Genomic DNA, 18056 nt, shown 5'->3' on the forward strand with positions numbered 1-18056 from the left:
GACTAATTTCCAATCTAATCAGTTTAATTGAATAATCTGGTCTGATTCCAAAATCACTGGCACTCATATATTGCCTTCAATAATAACCATATCATTTTTCATTTTAATTTTTTGTTAGATTAAATGTAGTTTTATATATATATTCTTCATGTCCATTTTATGATCCATGTCCGGGTTGTCCCTCCTAATAATATTGTCTTTAAAATTTAAACTTATTTTCTTTTCTTAAGAGTGTAATGTGTCTTACCATTGCATTTTACACTTATTAGTCAAATAATCTAAAATTGAATAATCTAGATACAATTATAGTCAAAATTTAATGATAAATATTTATGTGTATCTTTTTAAAAAAATGATAAAGATAGTTTTAGTACTATCATTAATTGAATATTTTCATATGCTCTTGTACAAATTATTATCTAAAACAAATTAAAATGCCCTCAAAAGAATTTTTCTTTTAAAAATTAAGTCTCTCCCAATTTTTTGTACCAAATTGAGCTTCTAAACTGATAATTTTGACTGGTGAGACCTTTTAACCAACGTTGTTCGTTATAAACTAAAGACAACACTAATCATTAATGGGTAACATGTCAACATCATTTGCAAAAAAAAATTCAAAAAAAACATTTTAAAAATATTTTTTAAAAAAGAATGAACTTGGACAAATAATTGTCTAGGTCCATTTGAATCCGGACACCCATTTATCCATATTCATTATGGATTTATTTTTTAAAAATAATATTAAAATATATTTTTTAATTTTTTGAACTTCTCTTGTTGATATGGGTCCTCACATAGCACTTGTTGGCTGAGGTGGCATCCATTATTGGCTACGTTAGCATTGCCTTTAGTTTTTAGCAATAAACATTGGCCAAAGGATCTTACTAATCAAAATTGTCAATTTAAGGGTTCAATTGGGTGAAAAAAGTTGGGAGTGACTTAATTGATTTTTTTCTAATTCTTTGAAGGTCTTTTCTACCATTAAGCAAATAATAAATTATTAAAATGATAAATGTACTTGGTTGGTCCTTCTATTATAGGAGTCGGATTAAATAAGTCCCTTACTATTAAATGGATAAATTTAATCTATATACTATTAAAAAGAATCAAATAAAGTCAAACTAGAATGAAGTTAATATTTATAGTTTAGTAGAATTACTTGTTTGGAGTTGATCTTTAAGTGAAAAAAAAATTCATGACATATTTTAAATAGATAATGTCCACTTGTTCCAATTTGACCTTATTTGGTTCTTTTTAATAGTATAAAACGAATAATATTAAATAGATGGTTGAACTGGTTAGATAATCAATTTTTGATTAACTGATTAAATCACCAAAATATTTAAATAAAAATTATAAAAAACCATAAAACTAATCCAATCAATTCAACCATTTATTATTATTTTTTGTCTCAATTTCATTTTTTTATCAATTCTTGTTAACCAGTGAGGTGAACAAAAGGGGAAGACAACGACGAAATGGAGGAAGGTAAGGTGAAGGTTGGGGGAAGAGATTTATTCGAGGAAGAGTCTGATAGGTAAAGGAGTGGGAACTATTATGTGTTCTATATCAGCTATTGCATGGATATTTTATAATTGGGGACAAGCTTAGCTATGTTTCTTGATGTCGCTGACACAAAACTCTTATTTGATACTCCTGTCAGTGATGATGATTCACGTCCTAGGATGAGATGTTTTAGGACAATTTTGTAATCAATTATTCTAGGTCTCCATGTGGTCCTCATGCAACCTCAACGGAGATGTTCGGCTCCAAAGTTCGTCAAGCTGAGGTTCACAAACTATAAACTAAGGCCCACTGTATTGTTGGCTCCATTGAGGGACATGTGTCAAGCTCTCTATAGGCACATTATGAGGTTCGCGAGGTACACTATGAGGTCCGTGAAGTTTAGTACATAAGGTATATCAATGCCCCTTATGCGAGTACAGGTTATAAAGTGACCTTCGCGAGCCTTTTAGGGAAGCCCACGTTATAAGTGTAACACCCCATACCCAACTGGATCACTGGGTCCTAGCTACAACATGCCACATATGTTGCCGGAGCAACTACGATTCCATTTACCCTTTTATATGTGCTATTAACAACATTACGCACTCACAATATGTTTCTCAATCATATCCAAGTATTATATGAGCTTACGAAAACTCTTTTGCTAACCCGAGGCCGAGTTAGGATCAAATTGTAAAGTTTTCAAAATATCAGGTTGACGTCGCAACTTCAGGGGTTTTAGGTCATGACACAACTCAATGTCGATTCCTCATTGTGACGTTAAGGATCCAACATTGCGACGTGATCATTTGTTTTCAAAAGTTCCAAAATTTACTAATTCAATTACTACAACACCCCAAACTCGGCCTAGACGTTATGGTTGAATCTGTGATGTCACATTGGAGTGTTTTCCAAAACATTAATTGATGAAAAATCCATTCTTGATAAACACTTCTTTAGATTCATAAAAAAAAAGTTAGGAGGCCTAGTTCATTGTGAAAACTCAAGTTGTTTAGGTAAAATATTATTTAAATCAGTTTATTACTAACTTTAAAATCATGTTTGGTTACAAAAGCTTTTAAAATGAGTTGCGTGAGCATCATGTTTTCAGAAAAACATTTGTTTATGTTTTCATTGAAATCAGCGTCCTATTACTAGCAGGTGTAATATAAAAATAAGATAATTAAATCTCCCAAATTAAGTAAAAATTAAAGCGGCCTTATTACATAATAAAAACCCAATATAAAATTTTAATTATATATATATAAAGAAATAACTAGGTCAAGTGGCCACCTCTGAGTCCTCCGTCGCCTTGACCCTTCTATGCTTGGGGATTTCCTTCATAGATGACAGATGAATGAGTTTACGAAAACTCAGTGTGCAAAAACCCTAAGTAACAAACAATCAGAGTAATGCAAATTGGGCCTAAGCCCTTTTAGTTTCAGTTAGGAGCATTAACCCCTTTTTTAGTAACAGTAGCAGTCTGGGCCTTAGCCCATTTTAGTAATAAAAGTAGTCTGGGCCTTAGCGCATATCAGTACAGTATGCAAACAAAGAATCCTACCCAGTCCATCCGCTATACACCAACTTCGTACCAGCCCTACACACCATGTGGGGATAAAATCGACCTACCCAGCCCTACACACCAAAACGTACCGTATTCGATACTAAGCAGTATTTGCAGTAGAGCTGCCAGTAATAGGCTTATAGCCTTTCAGTACACTTCCTCCAATATCATAAGTCCCACCCCATGCAATGCAACATAGTATAAATGTTCATACAATAAAGATGGCATGCTCAACAGCCATATAACATATAGGGGTATTTCAGTTAATTTACCTCACAAGGGTATATAGGTCATTTCATCAGTATAGGGTCTAAGTATACTTACCGACCCAACAATAGGTCCACAGTCGACTTAGGCAACTCGTGCAATTTTAATAGTCAAACAGTGATAATGGGCCTTTAGCCCATATTACGGGCCCACGTAGGCCCAAACTCTCATATGGCCCACTTAGCCTAGAAATGGCCTTAATCATGTGGTTTATACAGTCTGGCCCACGATCTACAACACTTTGTACGATTTCTCCGTGTGGGGCCCATAGGCCCATTAGGCCTACACGGCCCAGTTCAGCCCAAAATGGCCTAATATCGATTCAGCTCATGTAAGCACTCATGGCCCTCTTATCGATAACACGGCCTCGTTTTACCACTCGGCCTGCCACATGGGCAGTCGCATGCCCGTGTGGTGTCGACAATGCACTTTTCTGTTTTTTGGCTTTTCAGCCTTTGCAATTTCACATCCAAAGGTAGTGTTTCACACACATATTTGCGAAAAGTGCCAAAATCCCACGAGCGCCAAACCTTCATTCATTCAAGATCATTCCATTAGTCACTTATCAATAGGGTAAGACACCCTTCTCTTTAATACATAATTTAACTAATATTAAAACTTGCCTTGATTTAAACGAGTGACCTAACCCATTTGAAACGCTAACAAGAGTTGATTTCCAAGACCCTTAGCCAAGCCTGCACAAAAATCCATTTTGGTTACCACCACCACACATGTAATCCACCTGAACCAAAGAATGATTTACCGGAATGTAGACTAAGAATGAAGGATAACAATATTCGACCTACCACAACACGCCCTACAATCGAGGCACGCAAAGCCACGAACACCCTCCTGATAGTAATCGATAGAGAAAAGAAGAGATTAGAGAGGAAGACTATTATAGTATAGAAAAGAAAGAAATAGCACAACCGTGAACCCACACATAGATGATGGCCATAGCAAGGTTCAGCTATGGCCAAGAATTCGACAAACCAAATAGAACCCAATTACCTTAGTCAATGTAGGAGGAGATTCAGCTACAAAAGAAAGGATATTCAGCTAGCAAAGCAGGGGAAATAGCAAGATTGAAAGGAAAGGAAGAGATGAAATGACCACAAATGCTGAAGGTATTTGGTTAAAGGGTAACGTTGGAATCAGAGAGATGGAGGAAGGAGGATATTTGGCCAAGGAAGAAATAGAGTGAAGGGAAAAGAAAAGATGAAAATGAGTCAAGAAGTACTTACTCAAAATCGAAATAGAGGCTAGGGTAATAGGCCTATTCGACAAACTTGAAAGGGAAAAAGGAAGAATCGAAGCACCCTACCGAAAGATGCACTAAAAGAAAATAAAGTTTGGGTTCAGAAGCGAAGGGTGAAAAGTATCACAATTTGTAAAAACCCGAAATGAAGTAACACTACTCACCCATAGCCAAAATCTTAAGAGTCAATGCCCTATTCGGCCATAACTCCTCTACACCTCACCCTCTACTTTTTCCTCCCCTTAATCTTCACCTACAATCTCTCCACAATTTCGGCTAACATGATCCCTTACTTCCCTCAACAACCTAACCGACCAAGAAGAAGAGTTTTAGTGATACTCAACCCGCACGACAACAGGCCAAAATAAAACACGCATGGACATGGCAGGTCTCGAACTCAAGACCTTTACACACCCCAACACGCCACCTACCACCAGGCTAGTAAGTACCTCATGTCATGCCTTACCCGCAAAAATTTAAGAAGCCTACTATCAAACAACCAAGGTTTATTCAAGTAAGAGCAAAAATTTTCCCAAGCTAGGGCTCAAACCCATGACCCCCTAGACACTCCCAAAGCACTAAACCACTATGACAACCATATATCTATGTCGCGTACACACAAAATAACTTTTAATAGGGTATTCGGGATTTGGGTCATTACAATTACCTAGAAACCAAAGCTCATCACCTTATTTTAGCCAAATAATCATCATACATGCTTCCAAAGTCTCATACATTATGTAACGACCTGATTTTCAGTGGTATTGAAAAATGCAATTTTGGAGCCTCATTTTTCCTAAATCGAATCTGTAAATATATAATAAGAATATTTACAAAGTTAGAATAAAAATATATTGAAGAATTGTCAAATAATTTGGTCGATAAAATAATCAATTAAAGCTCAATGACTAAATTGTAAAAATCCAATCGCTATTGAGTTTTAATTGAAAAAGGACTTAAGGACCTAAATAGCAATAATCAAAGGGCCAAAATGGTTATTAAACCATTTTTAATTAGGGGGCAGTGGATGATGATAACATTTCCACTAAGTGTTATTAATGATAAGTTTAAGTAAATTAGACCATGAATTAAGTTAATTAAGTTAGATTAATTAAGCATAAACCTATATATGTTAAATTAGTGGAAGAAAAATGTCATTATCTTCCTTCATTTCTCTTCACCATCCAACGAAGAAAGAAAAATAATAAGAAATGCTTCAAAACCCTTGTACCATTTGACCATTAAATTAGGTAAGAAAATCAAGTCATTTTCTTGTAATTTTTATTGATTTATGGTCATAGGAGCTTGATTTGATCAATTTTTAAATTTGTAGCAAGTTGCCATTATTGATATATTAATGAATTAGGCTTGAAATTGATAGATATTGAGCTTAGATTATGAAAAGGATTAAATTGTAAAGTTATTTAAGCTTGTTTGTTAGCTTTGGAATATTTGGGATCAAATTGACTAAATGTAAAACATGTCATGAAATTTTGTTAGAAATAAAAAATATAAGGTTCCTAATGAAAGAATGTGAAATCAAATTTTAATTTGAAACTAGGAATCAAAATTTATGCTTATCTCAAGTTAAGGGACTAAATTGAATAAAATACAAAATATTTGTGAAATAAAAAATGTGATTATTTAGGATAATTCATCTTATGGCATTGTGTGATAATATATGATATTTATTTGGTATATAAAAATATTTTCATAGACCAAGAATTTGACCAAAGTGGAGTTAGTAGAGGAAAAGCAAAAATTGTGGAATAATCCTTGAAGAGTCTACCCATTTTATATTTTGAAAAGGTAAGTTAATCTGGAACTTACTACCTTTTCTTATGTTATATGTATGTTTGTGTTTATTTCATTACAATTATGCTTGAACATACTTTAATATGTTGGTGGAAATTAGCATACATAGCTATTAAATGAAATGAAATTTGAAATGAAATGAGATAAGTGATTGCTATGTGATAGTACAGTGTATAGGGTATTAAAAATGTAAATACAAATGACTATAGGGTATGAAAAATGTAAATACGAATGACTATAGGGTATGAATATGCAAATATGAATGGTTATAAGGTATGAATATGCAAAAATGAATGATTGATGCACTTGTGACCTTAGTAAAAGGTTAGGATACAATTGACATGCTAATAGGATCTGTAACAACCCATTTTTTGTGGTGTCAGAAATAATGGTTTCGAGGCGACGATTCCTACAAGTGAGTCAGTATATTATTATTTATTTAATGTTTATAGAGTTAGTATAGGGTCATATTATATTTTAGTTAAGAGATTTTAATGTTTAATAAGTTAAATTTAGTAAAAAGGACTAAATCGTAAAAACTGCAAAAGTTAGTTTCTAATAGTTAAAGATGTTAGAAGAATAAATTAATAAGGGTACAAGGGTTTATATGGCAATTTTACCACATTTAAGTGGCATACACGGTTAGTGCCTATTTTAGTTAATTTATATGTTATAATTTAATAATAAAAATTAAAATAAAATAATTTAATTAAAATAAACAAAAATATTATTTTTATTTTGTTGTGCTCATCTTCTCCAAGTCGAAAAAACACCATTTTTGAGACTAAAGAAGTTCGGCCATGTAATATCCTGTTTTTCAGCGGTAACAGAACAATGGTTTCGGGACCACAAATTTCGATAGGTGAAGTTGTATTTTATGGTTTAGTCAATATTTATGGAGTTACATCAGGGTCGTATTAAATTTTGGTGAAGAAATTTTAATGTTTACTTAGTTAATTTGAGAAAAAAAGACTAAATCGCAAAAGATAGAAAAGAATCTAGTTAAAATTGAATTATAGGAAATAAGTGCTGTAATTAATAAATGAGGCAGGACTTATGTGGTAATTTGACCTTAGTAAAGTCAAATGGACGGTTTTGTATGTTGATTTAATTAATTGTATGTTAAATAGAAATGGGTATAATTGTAAATTAATAATAAAACTAAAGTAAAATAATAACAAAATAACATTGTCACCTTCCACAAGTGTTTGGGTGGAACAACACCAATTTTTTATCAAGCTAGGTTCGACCATTTTCATTGCTTGCATGTAAGCTTATTCTAGTTCCGTTTCTTGTAAGTTTTATGTTTTTGAGATCGTTACAACTAAGTCCAGTTAACCCAAACCTTTGCTTTTGAAACTGTTAAAGATTTTAGATATTGCTATTAATGAACCCTTGTTAGTTTGGATGTTAATTGATGGTGTTGAAGTGTTAGTTGTTTATTTTGATTAGTTTTTAATTGATTTTTCTGATAGTTTTAACAAATGGAGTAAATTGATTAAATATTTAAAATTTCATGGAAATTGAGTAATTAATGATTAATGGTGGACTACCCTAGCTTAGAATGATATTTGGTTAGCTTTGGAAAGTTGTAAAAATTTGTTAATTTGGAAATTTTGGGTATAGGGACTAAATTGTGAAAAAATGTAAAATTTTAGGGAAAATGAGTAATTAATGAAAAGTTAAGGGTCATATCATTGAATGGAATGTGAAATGTGTATGAGATTAATATATTGTATTTAATTATTATATAGATCAAGACTTGAATAAAAAAAACAATAACCGAGGAAAGGGGAGAATTATGGAATAGTCCGTGCGTGTTAACTGAAATTGAATCGTAGGTAAGTTCATAGTTTTTCTATACGTAAATGAAATTTACTTGTGAATTATTTTGTTGTTCCCTAGTTAATTGGTAAATTGTAATGCATACATATTTTTATCCCATGCTTAGCACATTTTATGGATGATTTTCCTTAAAATTTGGTGAATTTGATACTCCTAATGCCTTAATTTCATGTTTTATACTTAGGTGAGCTTAGGAGAGTGGAAAGAACGAGAAACGGGCCAAAAATGGAGAAAATGGGCCAACGTACGAAATCAACATAGCTTGGACCTCCTCACACGGGCAGACCACACGGCCGTGTCAATTTGGCAGAATCGAAGCACGACTTACATGGGTGGACCACACGCTCGTGCCTATTTAACAGGCTTGACCACAGCCTTAAGAAATCGCACACGGGCGTGTCCTTACCGAGCCCAAGTTTAGTCCAATTTGAAAAAGGCCAATTTTGAGGGTTCTTAGGCATTCCGATGCCTATAAATACACCCTAGAGAGGGAAGGAGGAGGGAACTGCTCAAGGAAAACTAACTGATCCATCTCAGAAGCCGGATTCATCATCAAGACTGAAGATCTCCCCTTAATTTCCCTTCAAGAGTTTTGGGTTTTTCTTTATGTTTTGTATTCATTATTCTTTTGAGATGTTTACCTTTTTGGTTATGAACTAAAACCCCTAAATACCTAAGGGGAATGAAACCTAAGACAGATCTTGTTATTATTATCCGAATTGTATGTTAAATATTTGACTTGTTTTTAATTATGTTTTCTTAATTCTTGTTTTGGTATTCCAGGATATTAATTCAAGTTAAGCTCTTATTCAGAGGAGGAATAGACCCTGTCTAAGAGTACATTTGTCATAATTAAGCAGGGTTGGTTGTGTGCCTAGAGATAGGGTGACAAGATTTTGCCGAATTAGGGTGAAACCTAATAAGGGGATCCATAGATCGAGTTAATGCAACCATAGTGAGTTAATTAGAAAGAGATTTCAATTATTCAACCTAGGGTTAGACGTTGTTAGTCTCGAGAGAGATAATAATATAACTTAGGGATTTCTACGAATCAAGTCAAACGAATAAATCGTCTGATTCAGAGTCAAATAACAAGTGAAGTCTAGGTGGATTTTTCCTTTGGTATTGTCTTGATTCAATCATTTTTTTCAAAAAGTAATTCCCCAATTCTATTTTCTGCGATTTCTTAGTTTAGTTAATTAGTTAGTTGAAACAAAACCCATTATTCTTAGGCTAGATAATAAAAAAACAATCATTACTAGTACTTTTAGTTCCTTTGGGTTTGACAATCCGGTCTTGCTAAAACTATACTGCTGTTCAATAGGTACACTTGCCTTCATCGTGATAATAGTTTGTTTCAAGAACGATTCATTATAAATATTTAAAACCTATCACGAATATCACACATCATTAATTCATTTATATATATGTAAAATTTACTTCAGTTCCCCTGAATGTACATACGTGCCCCTATTTGTACTTTGATACCTCTAAATGTAGGTACGTGTCGTTGTTTGTACTACGATACCCCTGAATGCACACACGTGCCCTTATTTGTACTTCGATATCCATGAATGCACATACATGCCCCTTTTTGTACTACGGTACCCTTGAATGCACACATGTGCCCCTATTTGTACTTCGGTACCTCTGAAAGCATTATAATGTCTCAGTGTTTCACAATTTATGTTCTTGAAACTTTGAGTAATTACTTAATATGTGAATTGAGTTTAATTATATTTAGAGTTAATGTTGTACTATGTCCTAACTAAGCTAAGTAATTAAGCTTATGGGTATTGTGGATTGCTTTGTAGATAATCGTTGCTGACTTTTTGGAAGGATCAACTAACCAGCTGACACTATCCATCTAAGTTAGTAGTTCTTGTATCTATTATGGGTAGTGGCATGTATATATAGATTAATATATGTGTTTTATGAATGTTAATAGATGTAGTTAATAAGTGAGATTTGTGGTTTTCTTATAGTATATTTTGTAATGATGGAACAGGTATATATCTAATGCATAGATAAACATATTGATGTGTACTTGTTGAATGAAGTGGTTTATAGTCATATTGTGATGATATATTTTGTAATGATATATATATAAATATAGGGAGGTCTTTTGATTGTTTTTGAGTCTATGTTTTGGTATATTAGCTTGTCTAAATGTTTTGGTATATATTTAGCTTAAGGCTTGTAGTTCAAACATAGTAAAGTTTGGCATGAACGTAAGTCATGAATGCTTGATGCTTTGTAATATTTTGGATGACGAAATGTGGTACCAATGAGGGTATATTGGTTAGGCACGTAAGATGGTTGTTTTGGAACATTTTGAGCATGTTAAATTGTGTTTTGAATAGGTTAAATGGCTAGTAATTAGGTTGCTTAGTGTCCAAGCAATTATGCTTTGGTAAACTTGATGTTTAAGGTTCATTTTAATGCACACGGCCTGGGACACAGGCTGATAAACGACCGTGTGCCATACAGGGGCTGACACACGGCCACGTGCCATACACGGTTTGGCACACGGTCTGCTACATGACCATGTGTTTTTAGTCAGTGAGTTACATGGCTATGTGACCTAAGTTAGTGAGTTACACGGGACATGGGCTCGGACACAGTTGTGTGTCCCAACTTCGAATGCCCACACGGTCTGGGCTATGTCACACGGCTTGGCATAGGACTGTGTGACCCCTACATATCAAATTTTCATGTTTTTCTCAAAATTTCTAATTGATCTCAATTTGATCCCTAAATGTTTCTAAGTAAATTTTAAGGCCCCGTAATCTCGAATAAAGGCCCATGTATATATTTATTCTATGATTTGATATATGTTTATATTGAATACTTGTTATAGAATTAAGATAAATTGTTTTTTTTTGGTTCTGTAACATTCAGATCCTTAATCCAAAAATAAAGACGGGATACAGGTGTTACAGGTCAAGCTTCCTTCCTTGAATGCATCTATTTTTTAGGTCCATTTTTATTGATTTTTATGTTTTTGTTATTGAATTAGTTTAATCTAGCTAAACTCGGGGATAAATTGTGAAACTGTTAAAAGTTTAAGGATCTACCATGAATGAGTTAGGTGTGTATACAAATTTAGTTGATAGATTCTTGAGTTTAATAGCTAAATATAAGTATTTTGTTAAGTGATTTTTCGTAATTTTAATGTTTAAGGATTTAATTGTTAAAACAATAAAATTTGACGGAATTACTTTGAAATGGTGATACATATGGGCTGGTTAGAAACCCTAAGAAATTTGGCTACCATGAATGGTGGCTAAAAGTTGTTAATTTGCAAGTTTCGGTTTAGGGACTAAATTGCATAAAGATTAAAATGTTAGGGTAAAATTATAAATTCACTTTGATAAGGGTTATAAGTTTAAGTTTAATTATCTGATATGTTTGGTTGAGTGAAATGAGTAAAAGTTATTATTTAGATCAAGAAATAAACCAATTGGATTAAGTTGGTAAATTATTATCTTGGTTGAATTGTTGATTAACGTTTTGCTTTATATAGCTTAGGTGATTGTTAAATGTTAACTAGTGAATTGGATTAAATTATAATGTTAATCAAATTGACGATGATGTTTGAAATATGAGTTGCATGAATGCATATTTGACAATTTATAATTGAATGAAGATAAAGAATTTAAGCATGTAAAATATCCCATTTGAACCTAGTGAAAACTTTATATAGAAATGACATGCCATTAGAGGTTATTACAGTTTGTGTGCTGGTCTTGGATGTCCTATTGATGGCTGATGTCCTGGATTTGTTGTGGATTCTCCACAGCTCGTGTGAATAGCATCGTGTAGCTTACATCCCAACCCACAGCTCATGTGAGTAGTCCCACTTCATAGCTTGTGCGAGCATTACAGATATGATTACAATTATAGGTATAGGCACACTTTTTGTGAACATGGTTCCTGTGTATCTGACGTGATTTCATTTGGTTCAATGGGTATTAAAGGTTTAATTCAAGAGAACATAAGTATATGATATGTTACATGCTAAATGATGAAATGGAAAGTATTTGTGTAATTTCTTGGAAATGAATGAATGATATATGTTGGGAAGGTGATAAATATAACGCAAATTACTATGTTTTTAATTTATGTGCATGATATGGATGAATCATATGTTTAATGTATGAATTAAATAAATTGTGAGCTTGGTGATGTACATAGGAAATGGATAAACTTATGAGCATGCTAATTGTATTATACATGAATTATATAAATTGAGCCTAATTGGTAAGATTACGTTTAAGTTTTATATGAGCTTACTAAGCATTAGTGGCTTATGTTTGTTGTTTTCTTTATATGTAGATCATCAGAAAGCTTGAATAGCTAGTACCTAGTCAGAGCACATTCACACTATCCGTCCATCACTTTGGTAGATATTTTGGTTATTTTTGTTGATGGTTATAAATGGCATGTAATAGGAGCTTTTATGCTATTTTGCCAATGTGAGGTTGTTTGTGCTTACTTGTATGCATGACTCGATTTTGGTTTTTAAATGTTTATGTATGTGTTTTTAGTCACTTTATTTATGTCTGTTGAAAGTAGATATCTTATGGTAGAATAGAATATGAATGGAATGGTTATTTCATATGTTTGTTATATGTTTAAGGCGTGAATTTATAACATTGTAATTGAATTGATTTGGTGTATGAATTGTGGTGCCAAGTGATGGCATATTTGTTAGGCACATAGGTTGAATGATTTTGGCATGTTTTAGGTGTGTTTGAATGTGTTTTAAACATGTGAAAGTAATTAGAAATGGTTTGGCTTGGTGTTTAAGAAAGGGTTGATGATTTTTCTTACATTAGAGATCATTTTGGATGCACACGACCTGGGAAATGGGCTGTCAAATGCCCGTGTGCCATTCACGGTCTCACCACACAGTCGTGTGTCATTTTAATTTTAGGTGCAGGATTGTCCACATGGTTACAGAAAGTTACACGGCCATGTAACCTCCTTTTGAATACTCTCATGGTCTAAGACACGGCCTATGACACGTCTGTGTGACCCTATTTCGAATTGCACATGGGCTGAGACACGACCGTGTAACCCATATTTCGAATTGTACATGGTTTAGGTACATGACTATGTCCTTGAGTGACATGGCCTAGGCTTTGTCATATAGCCTGGTCACATGGCTGTGTGACCCATATTTTGAATTGTACACAGTTTAGGCACATGACCATGTCCCTGAGCGACATGGCCGGGGCTTTATCATACAGGCTGGCCAATGGTCGTGTGACCCTTATTTCCAAAATTTTTAAAATTTTCTATAATTTTTTGTTTTGTTTCAAATTAGTCCTTAATTGTTTCCAAACAATTTTTAAGGCCCCGTAGGCTCTGTTTAAGGCCCATAAATGTTTTTATGCTATGAATGAAACTTGGAATTAAATGTTAATATTTAAAATTAAATATTTGTTTTGTTATGATGTAGAATGTTTTGAATTGTACTGTAATATTCTGTAACCCTAATTTGACGATGGAGACGGATTAGGGGTGTTATATTTAGTGGTATCAGAGTTACGATTTAGTCGGTTCTCAGATTGAACATAGCATGTATAGAGTCCAAAAGTACATGCCATTTTATAACTTGTGATAGCATGATATCTCCTAACTCAAATTGGTTTTGTATCTCTTATAGATAAAAGTTGATGTCCAACCGAGCTAATTCCAATGAAGTAGAGAGCAATACCCAATCCTTTATACAAGGGGCTATAATGAGCTCGTTTTTAAGGGTTGGGAAAGTGAGGCACGGGAAGCCTTCTTCCATATGATGTCTGATCAATTCATAGATTTTATGAAAATAAATCTGATGGCTTAACAACCTCTACCCCCTCTCGTACCCCAATCAAATCCCCCTATTCCTCAAGGTATGGAACCGGTATGTGTATAAAGGCCTCCTGTTGATAAAATTTACAAATATAAGGCTGAAGAATTTTATGGTAAGGTTGAGGATGATCCGAAAAAGGCTAAATTCTGGTTAGAAAATACTACTAGAGTTTTCGATGAGTTGTCGTGTTCTCCCAACGATTGTTTGAAGTGTGCAATTTCTTTGTTAAAAGATGAAGCATACCAGTGGTGGAATACTCTGATAGCGCTTGTATAAAAAGATAGTGTAAGTTGGGAATTTTTCCAAACTGGGTTCAGGAAGAAGTATGTGAGCCAATGATATCTTGACAAAAAGTGAAAAGAGTTTCTTGGATTGATTCAGGGCCATAGAACTGTACCTGAATATGAGAGAGAGTTTGTCTAGCTCAGTAAGTATGCTTGAGAATGCATTCCATTAGAAGCTGTTATGTGTACTCAATTTGAAAAGGGCTTGAATGAAGACATTCAATTTCTTGTCGGGATACTAGAGTTGAAAGAGTTTGTTGTCTTAGTAGACTGAGCACATAAAGTAGAAGAATTTAGCAAAGCAAAGAAAAAGTGGATTCTAAAGTTTGAGACTCGGTAAAAGACAAATGGGAAAACCTTTTTCTTCTCTTTCAATGAAAATGAAAGAATTTTACAGTCAAATGTCGACTCTGTCTAGATTTTCGAGTAAAGATCGAGGAAAACAAGCTAGTTCGAGACCCCAGTCTACATCTGTAGCTAGCTTGGGTTGTGTTCATAATAATAACAAGTTTGAATGTCAACAATGTAACAAAAGAAATTTTGGGGAGTGCCAATTGACGGAAGGGTCGTACTTTAAATGTGGTTCGTTTAACCATTTTCTTCATAACTTCCTGGATAGATTCGATAGGGATAAAGCTTAAAATGTTCGATCGAGAAGTGCACTTTCTAAAGGTAGACCATTGAAGAATAGTAGAAACGCGGGAGTTAATTGAAGTGGTACGAGGGAAACTACTGTTTGATCTAAGGCATGAGCACCAGCTAGGGCTTATGCGATTCAAGCACGGGAAGATACTTCAGTGAGTGATGTGATCGTTGGTACATTTTCTCTATTTGATGTTACTATTTATGCTTTGATTGACCCGAGGTCAACACACTCATATATATGCACTACGTTAGTAACGTATAAGAAAATACTAGTTGAGTCAACTGAATTTGTGGTCAGAGTAACTAATCCTTTAGGTCAATATGTGTTGGTTGACAAAGTTTGTAAAAATTGCCTACTGAAAAGTTGGAATTGCACCTTTCTGGATGATTTGATGTTGTTTCCATTTAATGAATTCGATGTTATTCTCGGCATGGATTGGTTGAATTTACATCATGTAGTTGTGAATTGTAGACGAAAATAAATTATTTTGAAATGTCAGAATGGTGAAACAGTAAAGGTTGAAACAAACAGTTTAGACAGTGCTAATAATATCATTTCTGCTCTGTCTACTCAGAAATTTGTACGAAAAGGGTACAAGGTGTATTTGGCATTCATATTAGATACCAGTGCTTCAGAATTGAAGTTGGAATTAGTTTCAACTATTTGTGATTTTCAGGATGTGTTTCCAGAGGAGTTGCCAGGATTACCACCAGTTAGAGAGGTTGAGTTTGCTATTTAATTAGTACTGGGAACTTCTCCGATATTGACTGCTCCATATAGAATGGCACCGATTGTAGTTGCAATAGTTAATAGATAGAGGATTTTTTGGTTTAGTGTTTCTCCCTAGGGCACACTTGTGTTAATTGTTAAGAAAAAAGATAAATCGATGTGTTTGTGTATTGACTATCGACAGCTTAATAAAGTCACAATCAAGAACAAGTATTCATTCCCTCGTATTGATGATTTGTTTGATCAATTGAAAGATGCGACAATATGTTATAAAATTGATCTTCTTTCAGGATATTATCAGCTTCGGGTTAAAGATTCTGATGTGTCGAAAACAACTTTTAGAACCAGGTATAGACACTATGAATTTTTAGTTATGTTATTTGGTTTAATGAATGCACCTGCAGTATTTATGGATCTGATGAATAGAATATTTCGGTTCTGCTTTGAAAATTTTGTGGTTGTTTTCATTGATGATATGTTGATTTATTCAAGAGAAGAGATTGCGCATGCCTAGCATTTGAGCATTGTATTGCAAACTTTGCGTGAAAAACAATTATTTGTGAAATTTATTAAATGTGAGTTTTGGCTTTGAGAAGTTGGATTTTCAGGTCACGTAGTATCAGAAGATGACATAAGAGTAGATCGAAGCAAGACATAAACTATTTTGGATAAAAGCCTCCGAGAAATGTCACTGGAATTAGAAGTTTTCTTGGTTTGAATAGATACTACAGGCATTTTGTTAAAGGTTTCTCAATGGTTGCTTTACTGTTAACACAGCTACTTCAGAAAGATATAAAGTTTTTCTGGTCAGATAAATCTCAGTGGAACTTTGATCAGTTGAAAACAATGTTAACCGAAGCCTCTGTGTTAATTTAGCCAGAGGCCAGCAAAGAATTTATGATTTATAGTGATGCTTTGATTAATGGTTTGGGTTGTGTTTTAATGCATGAAGGCAAAGTTGTAGCTTAGGCTTCCCGACAGTTGAAGTTGTATGAGTGAAATTACCCAACACATGATTTGGAGCTTGGAGCTATTGTGTTTGTCTTAACAATTTGGCGACACTATCTATATGGAGAAAAATGCCACATTTTCGTTGACCATAGAAGCTTGAAATATTTGATGCCCAAAAAATAATTGAATTGTCGACTATCATTCTAGAAAAGTTAATGTTGTTGTGGATGCCTTGAGTTGGAAGTCATTGATTGCTTTGAAAATTATGAATACTTGTCTGACGCTTGTTGATGATAGTTCCATTTTAGCTTAATGAAAAGCTAAACCAATGTTTCTACAGCAGATTCATGAAGCTTAGAAAAATTATCTTGACTTTGTTGTTAAACGAGAATAGATTGGAAAATTTCCAAATTCAAAATTTCACATTGGTACAAAAGATAGTTTGTACTTTTGAAATAGATTATGTATTCCGAAGAATTTTGAAGTTAAACAAGAGATTTTATAGGAAGCTCACAACAACAGTTACTTGATTCACCCTGGTTGTAATAAAATGTACAATGATTTGAAACAGATGTACTGGTGGCTAGGTATGAAACGTGAGATATCTAAATTTGTACCGAAATTTTTGATTTTTCAGCAAGTTAAAGCCGAGCATCAGGTACTTTCAGGATTGTTACAACCTGTCATGATTTCGGAGTGGAAATGGGAATGAGTTACCATGGATTTCATGTCAGGGTTACCATTATCTTCGATGAAAAAAGATGTCATTTGGGTTGTTATTGGTCGTTTGACTGAATCTACACATTTCATTCCCATGCACACTGATTATTGATTTGAGAAATTGGCAGAACTATATGTTTTTGAGATTGTTAGACTACAAAGGTACCATTGTCGATTATTTCTTATCGCGATCGATGATTCACCTCTCGATTTTGGAGTAAATTACATGAAGATTTGGGTACTAAATTAAATTTTAGTACATCATTTCATCCACAGGCAGATGGCCAATCTGAACGTGTGATTCAAATACTCGAAGATATACTTCGTTGTTGTATTCTTAAATTTGAAGGTAACTAGGAAAAGTTTCTTCCGTTGGTTGAGTTTGCTTATAATAACAATTACCAGCCGAGTATTAAAATGGCCTCATATGAAGCTTTGTATGGTTGAAAATTTAGAACTCCATTATACTGAATTGAGTTGAGTGAGAAAAAGCTTTGGGGTACTGATTTGATTCGTGAAATTGAAGAAAAAGTGAAAGTTATATGAGATTTCTTAAAAGCTGCTTCTGATTGTAAAAAATCATATGCCAATTTGGAAAAGAAAAG

This window comes from Gossypium hirsutum, chromosome A02 (assembly GCF_007990345.1).
Source record: "Gossypium hirsutum isolate 1008001.06 chromosome A02, Gossypium_hirsutum_v2.1, whole genome shotgun sequence".
Lineage (NCBI taxonomy): Eukaryota > Viridiplantae > Streptophyta > Magnoliopsida > Malvales > Malvaceae > Gossypium > Gossypium hirsutum.